Genomic DNA, 7,835 nt, shown 5'->3' on the forward strand with positions numbered 1-7,835 from the left:
CAGATTTCGAATAGTGTTATTGACTCTCTTAGTTCAGTATGATGATTCTTGAACACAGCTTCTTTATGAGTCTTGGCCGTGGCCCTAAGCATTTTATTTTCCAGTATTACCACCGGATACATAAATGCCACAGACGCATAATTTGGGTGAACCTTTTCAGATTGTGACTCAGCTTTGCTAAAGTCCTCGATTAGAGGTGTCCAGGGTTCTTAAGCACACTTTTTTTTTGCTTTGGACCTTGACTTTAACCGCTCAGTCTCAAGTTTTCACTTGACACCTTCACGCCACAAGCACATGGTTAGGGACAGCTTGGTTTAGCCGCTTAGACCAGGATTTTATTCCTTTAGGCCCTCCTATCCACTGATGCTCAAAGCCTTGGGATCCTTTTTAATTGCCCTTGCCTTTTGGTTTTAAGGGTTATTGGCTTTTTGCTCTTGCCTCTTGGTTTTAAGAGCTTTGGCTTTTTCTGCTTGCTTTTTCTTTTTCTTTCTATTTTTTTCGCCTATATTTTTTTTTTTCTGCAAGCTTTGTTCTTTGCTGCTTTTTCTTGCTTCAAGAATCATTTTTATGATTTTTCAGATTATCAAATAACATGTCTCCTAGTCATCATTCTTTCAAGAGCCAACATATTTAACATTCTTAATCAACAACTTCAAAAGACATATGCACTGTTCAAGCATACATTCAGAAAACAAGAAGCATTGTCACCACATCAATATAATTAAGCTAAGTTCAAGGATAAATTTGAAACTCATGTACTTCTTGTTCTTTTGAATTAAAACATTTTTCATTTAAGAGAAGTGATGGATTCATAGGACATTCATAACTTTAAGACAAAGTTACTAACTACTAATGATCATGCAATGAAGACACAAACATGGATAAGCACCTAACATATAAAACGAAAAAAAACAGAGAAAGTAAGAACAAGGAATGAGTCCACCTTAGTGATGTCCTTGAGCTCTTCTATGTCTCTTCCTTGTCTTTGCTGCTCCTCCTTCATTGCTTTTAGATCTTCTCTTATTTCATGAAGGATGATGGAGTGCTCTTGATGTTCCACCCTTAGTTGCTTCCAATAATTGTGTGGAAGAAAATGTATCCCCTGAGGTATCTCAGGGATCTCTTGATTTGCAGTCAAATGTTCTACCACTGAGCTATAGACCCTTGATGGAGGCTTTTGTCTTCCCTTTCCTCTTTCTAGAGGTTTCTCTGGCCTTAGGTGCCATCAATGGTTATGGAAAAAACAAAAAAGCTATGCTTTTACCACACCAAACTTAGAATGTTGCTCGCCCTCGAGCAAAAGAAGAAAGAATAGAAGAAGAAGAAGAGGATATGGAGGAGATAGATGGGAGTGTGTATTCGGCCATATGGGTGGGATTGGGTGGGAGAGAGATGTTAAATTTTGAAGGTAGTGGGTGTATGGATGTGAGTGGTAAATGGAAAGTAGAAGGGATGATCTTGAATGGGAAGAGAGATGATGAGGTAGGTGGGGATCCTGTGGGGTCCACAGATCCTGAGATGATCCTGTGGGGTCCACAGATCCTGAGGTGTCAAGGCATTTACATCCCTGCACCAATTTAGGCATGTAAAATGCCCTTGCACACAACTCTGGGCGTTCAGCGCCAGGTTGGTGCCCATTTTGGGCGTTCAACGCCCCTTTGCTGCCATTTCTGGCGTTGAACGCCAGAACCATGCTTGTTCTGGGCGTTCAGCGCCAGGATGCTCCCATTCTGGGCGTTCAGCGCCAGAACTATGCTCTGTTCTGGCGTTTGAACGCCAGACAGATGCTCCTCCAGGGTGTGTTTTTTCTTCTGCTGTTTTTGATTCCGTTTTCAATTTTTATATTTATTTTGTGACTCCACATGATCATTAACCTAAGAAAATATGAAAAACAATAAAAATAAGAATTAGATAAACATTGGGTTGCCTCCCAACAAGCGCTTCTTTAATGTCAATAGCTTGACAGTGGGCTCGCATGGAGCCTCACAGATGTGCAGAGCTTTGTTGAGACTCTCCAACACCAAACTTAGAGTTTGGATATGGGAGTTCAACACCAAACTTAGAGTTTGGTTGTGGCCTCCCAACACCAAACTTAGAGTTTGACTGTGGGGGCTCTGGTTGACTCTGCTTTGAGAGAAGCTTTTCAAGCTTCCTCTCCATGGTTGCAGAGGGAGATCCTTGAGTTTCGAATACAAGGGAGTTCTCATTCCATTGAAGGACTATTTCACCTCTGTCAACATCAATCACAGCTCTTGCTGTGGCCAGGAAAGGTCTTCCTAGGATGATGGATTCATCCTCTTCCTTTCCAGTATCCAGGACTATGAAATCAGTAGGTATGTAAAGGCCCTCAACCTTTACTAATACATCTTCTACTTGTCCATAAGCCTGTCTTCTTGAGCTGTCTGCCATCTCTAGTGAGATTTTAGCAGCTTGCACCCCATAGATTCTCAGTTTCTTTATTACAGAGAGGGGCATGAGGTTTATTCCTGAACCAAGGTCACACAGAGCCTTAAAGATCATGGTGCCTATGGTACAGGGTATTATGAACTTGCCAGGATCCTGTCTCTTCTGAGGCAATGTCAGTTGATCCAGATCACTTAGTTCATTGATGAACAAGGGAGGTTCAACTTCCCAAGCATCAATGCCAAACAATTTGGCATTCAGCTTCATGATTGCACCAAGAAACTTGACAGTTTGCTCTTCAGTGACATCCTCATTCTCTTCAGAAGAGGAATACTCATCAGAGCTCATGAAGGGCATAAGGAGGTTCAATGGAATCTCTATGGTCTCTAGATGAGCCTCAGAGTCCTTTGGTTCCTCAGAGGGAAGCTCCTTATTGATCACTGGACATCCCAGGAGGTCTTCCTCCTTGGGATTCACGTCCTCTCCTCTCCTCACAGGTTCGGCCATGGCGCTTATGTCAATGGCCTTGCACTCTCCTTTTGGGTTCTCTTCTGTATTGCTTGGGAGAGTACTAGGAGGGATTTCAGTGATCCTTTTACTCAGCTGGCCCACTTGTGCTTCCAGATTTCTAATGGAAGACCTTGTTTCATTCATGAAACTTACAGTGGCCTTAGATAGATTAGAGACTAGATTTGCTAAATTAGAAGCATTTTGTTCAGAGTTCTCTGTCTGTTGCTGAGTTGATGATGGAAAAGGCTTGCTATTGCTAAACCTGTTTCTTCCACCATTATTAAAGCCTTGTTGGGGCTTTTGATCCTTCCATGAGAAATTTGGATGATTTCTCCATGTTGAGTTATAGGTGTTTCCATAAGGTTCACCTAAGTAATTTACCTCTGCTATTGCAGGGTTCTCAGGATCATAGGCTTCTTCTTCAGAAGATGCCTCTTGAGTACTGTTGGATGCAGCTTGCATTCCATGCAGACTCTGAGAAATCATATTGACTTGCTGAGTCAATATTTTGTTCTGAGCCAATATGGCATTCAGAGTATCAACTTCAAGAACTCCCTTCTTCATAGGCGTCCCATTATTCACAGGATTCCTTTCAGAAGTGTACATGAACTGGTTATTAGCAACCATGTCAATGAGTTCTTGAGCTTCTGCAGGCGTTTTCTTTAGGTGAATGGATCCACCTGCAGAGGTGTCCAGTGACATCTTTGATAGCTCAGATAAACCATCATAGAATATATCCAGGATGGTCCATTCTGAAAGCATGTCAGAAGGACACTTTTTGGTCAACTGTTTGTATCTTTCCCAAGCTTCATAGAGAGATTCACCTTCTTTCTGTCTGAAGGTTTGAACATCAGCTCTAAGCTTGCTCAGCTTTTGAGGAGGAAAGTACTTGGCTAAGAAAGCCGTGACCAGCTTATCCCAAGAGTTCAGGCTGTCTTTGGGTTGGGAATCCAACCATAATCTAGCTCTGTCTCTTACAGCAAAAGGGAAAAGCATGAGCCTGTAGACTTCAGGATCTGTTCCATTAGTCTTAACAGTATCACATATCTGCAAGAATTCAGTTAAGAACTGAAAAGGATCTTCAGATGGAAGTCTATGAAACTTGCAGTTCTGCTGCATCAGAGAAACTAATTGAGGTTTCAGCTCAAAGTTGTTTGCTCCAATGGCAGGAATGGAGATGCTTCTTCCATGTAAATTGGAATTAGGTGCAGTAAAGTCACCAAGCATCTTCCTTACATTATTATTATTTTCGGCTGCCATCTCCTTTTCCTGTTCGAAAATTTCTGAAAGGTTATCTCTGGATTGTTGTATTTTAGCTTCTTTTAATTTTCTCTTCAGAGTCCTTTCAGGTTCTGGATCTGCTTCCACAAGAATGTTCTTATCCTTGCTCCTGCTCATATGACAAAGAAGAAGGCACAGAAAAATAATAATAATAATGGAGATCCTTTATACCACAGTATAGGGATCCCTTTGTGAGTGGAAGAGAAGAGGGGGAGACAAAGAATGTAATGTAAAGGAAGAAGCACAACTGTACGGATGGAAGAGATGTGAGATGAGATGTTAGGATATGAATGAATAAATAGAATGAGATGGGGGAGGGAATTTTCGAAAATTTTTGAAAAGGAGTTAGTGATTTTTGAAAAATGATTTTTGAAAATTTTTGAAATCAAAAATAAAAAATAAAAATAATTAGTTAATTAAAAAGAAATTTTTGAAAAAGAGGGAAGATATTTTCGAAAATGAGAGAGAGAGAGTTAGTTAGGTGGTTTTGAAAAAGTTAAGAAACAAACAAAAAGTTAGTTAGTTAGTTGAAACAAATTTTGAAAAGGTAAGAAGTTAGGAAGTTAGAAAAGATATTTTGAAAAGATATTTTTGAAAAAGATAAGATAAGAAGATATTTTTTTGAAAAGATATGATAGAAATTAGTTTTTGAAAAAGATTTGATTTTTAAAATCACAATTAATGACTTGATTCACAAGAAATCACAAGATATGATTCTAGAACTTAAAGTTTGAATCTTTCTTAACAAGCAAGTAACAAACTTGAAATTTTTGAATCAAAACATTAATTGTTTATGTTATTTTCGAAAATTTAATACAAAAATAAGAAAAAGATTTTTGAAAAATATTTTTGGAATTTTCGAAAATAATTAAGAATTTTGAAAAAGATTTGATTTTTGAAAAAGATTTTGAAAAAGATAAGATTTTCAAATTGAAAATTTGATTTGACTCATGAGAAACAATTTGATTTTTAAAAATTTTTGAAAAAGTCAACTCAATTTTCGAATTTGATGAGAGAAAAAGGGAAAGATATTTTTTTTTATTTTTGAATTTTTATGATGAGAGAGAAAAACAAGAAAAATGATGCAATGCATGAAATTTTTAGATCAAAACAATGAATGCATGCAAGAATGCTATGAATGTCAAGATGAACACCAAGAACACTTTGAATGTCATGGTGAACATCAAGAACATATTTTTGAAAAATTTTTAATGCAAAGAAAACATGCAAGACACCAAACTTAGAATTCTTTAATGTTTAGACACTAAGAATTCAAGAATGCATATGATAAACATGAAAAGACACAAAACAAAAAATCATCAAGATCAAACAAGAAGACTTACCAAGAACAACTTGAAGATCATGAAGAACACTATAAATGCATGAAATTTTCGAAAAATGCAAGATGCATATGCAAGTGACACCAAACTTATGATATGACTCAAGACTCAAACAAGAAACACAAAAATATTTTTGATTTTTATGATTTTCTAATTTTTTTTTGGATTTTTTTTTTCGAAAATTATATGAAAAAGAAAAATAAGGATTCCAAAATTTTTAATATGAATTCCAGGAATCTTGCATTCTTAGTCTAAAGCTTCAGTCCAGGAATTAGACATGGCTCACTAGCCAGCCAAGCTTTCAATGAAAGCTCCAGTCCAAAACACTAGACATGGCCAATGGCCAGCCAAGCTTCAGCATGTGATTTAGACATGACATGCCTGACATGCCCTACAGTCGTATAAAGTGATGGTTGGAAGCCTCAGTCCAAACGAATTAAGACATGGCTTTACAGCCAGCCAGGCTTCACATGCTTCATGAAACACTAGAATTCATTCTTAAAAATTTTGAATAAATTTTTGAAAACATTTTTATTTTTTTCGAAAACAAGAGAATTTTTTTTTTTTGAAAATATTTTTGAAAAATTTTTGAAAACAAAACAAAAAGAAAATTACCTAATCTGAGCAACAGGATGAACCGTCAGTTGTCCAAACTCGAACAATCCCCGGCAACGGCGCCAAAAACTTGGTGCACGAAATTGTGTTCCATGTTCTTTGTACTTGTGTGAGATTAACAATATATAATTGTATTGAATCCTCATTGTGGCTCTATGTGTGGACACAACTCCGTTCAACTAACCAGCAAGTGCACTGGGTCGTCCAAGTAATACCTTACGTGAGTAAGGGTCGAATCCCACGGAGATTGTTGGTATGAAGCAAGCTATGGTCACCTTGTAAATCTCAGTCAGGCGGATTTAAACATGATACTTGATTAGATTAAAATGAACAATAAAAGGGATAGAGGTACTTATGTAGATTCATTGGTAGATATTTCAGATAAGCGAATGGAGATGCTTTTCGTTCCTCTGAACATCTGCTTTCCTGCTATCTTCATCCAGTCAGTCTTACTTCTTTCCATGGCTGGCTTTATGTGATACATCACCACTGTCAATGGCTACTTTCGGTCATCTCTCGGGAAAATGATCCAATGCCCTGTCACGGCACGGCTAATCGTCTGGAGGCATCACCCTTGTCAATGGCTTCATCTTATCCTCTCAGTGAATAATATGCTCACGCACCCTGTCACGGCACGGCTATTCATCTGTCGGTTCTCGATCATGCTGGAATAGGATTTACTATCCTTTTGCGTCTGTCACTAACGCCCTGCAATCGCGAGTTAGGAGCTCGTCACAGTCATTCAATCATTGAATCCTACTCGGAATACCACAGACAAGGTTTAGACTTTCCGGATTCTCTTGAATGCCGCCATCATTCTAGCTTACGCCACGAAGATTCTGGTTAGGAGATCTAAGAGATACTCATTCTAGCTTATTTCATGTAGAACGGAAGTGTTTGTCAAGCACGCGTTCATAAGGGAGAAGGATGATGAGCGTCACACATAATCATCACCTTCATCACGTTCTTGGGTGCGAATGGATATCTTAGAAGCGAAATAAGAAGAATTGAATAGAAAACAGTAGTACTTTGCATTAATCTTTGAGGAACAGCAGAGCTCCACACCTTAATCTATGGAGTGTAGAAACTCTACCGTATGAAAATACATAAGTGAAGGTCCAGGCATGGCCGAGATGGCCAGCCCCCAAAACGTGATCAAAGGATCATAAGGTAATCCAAAGATGCCTAATACAATAGTAAGAGGTCCTATTTATAATAAACTAGCTACTAGGGTTTACATGAGTAAGTATTTGATGTATAAATCCACTTCCGGGACCCACTTGGTGTGTGTTTGGGCTGAGCTTAAGTGTTGCACGTGCAGAGGCCATTTGTGGAGTTGAACGCCAGTTTTTGTGCCAGTTTGGGCGTTCAACTCTGGTTTTGGATCCTTTTCTGGCGCTGGACGCCAGAATTGGGCAGAAGGCTGGTGTTGAACGCCAGTTTACGTCGTCAATTCTTGGCCAAAGTATGGACTATTATATATTTCTGGAAAGCCCTGGATGTCTACTTTCCAACGCAATTGGAAGCGCGCCATTTCAAGTTCTGTAGCTCCAGAAAATCCACTTTGAGTGCAGGGAGGTCAGAATCCAACAGCATCAGCAGTCCTTTTTCAACCTCTGAATCTGATTTCTGCTCAAGTCCCTCAATTTCAGCTAGAAAATACCTGAAATCACAGAAAAACACACA

At 38.7% G+C, this 7,835-nt stretch overlaps 1 non-coding gene across 1 annotated transcript; it reads left to right on the forward strand.

The window, feature by feature from the left end:
• The first annotated feature begins 3,669 nt into the window (after positions 1-3,669).
• Positions 3,670-3,777, forward strand: LOC148581092 (small nucleolar RNA R71). The gene has a single exon (XR_015898997.1). It is a non-coding gene; the product is annotated as a small nucleolar RNA R71 (small nucleolar RNA).
• Positions 3,778-7,835: the final 4,058 nt, after the last annotated feature.

This window comes from Arachis ipaensis, chromosome B10 (genome assembly GCF_059453495.1).
Source record: "Arachis ipaensis isolate K30076 ecotype BB chromosome B10, ASM5945349v1, whole genome shotgun sequence".
In the NCBI taxonomy this organism is placed as follows: domain Eukaryota; kingdom Viridiplantae; phylum Streptophyta; class Magnoliopsida; order Fabales; family Fabaceae; genus Arachis; species Arachis ipaensis.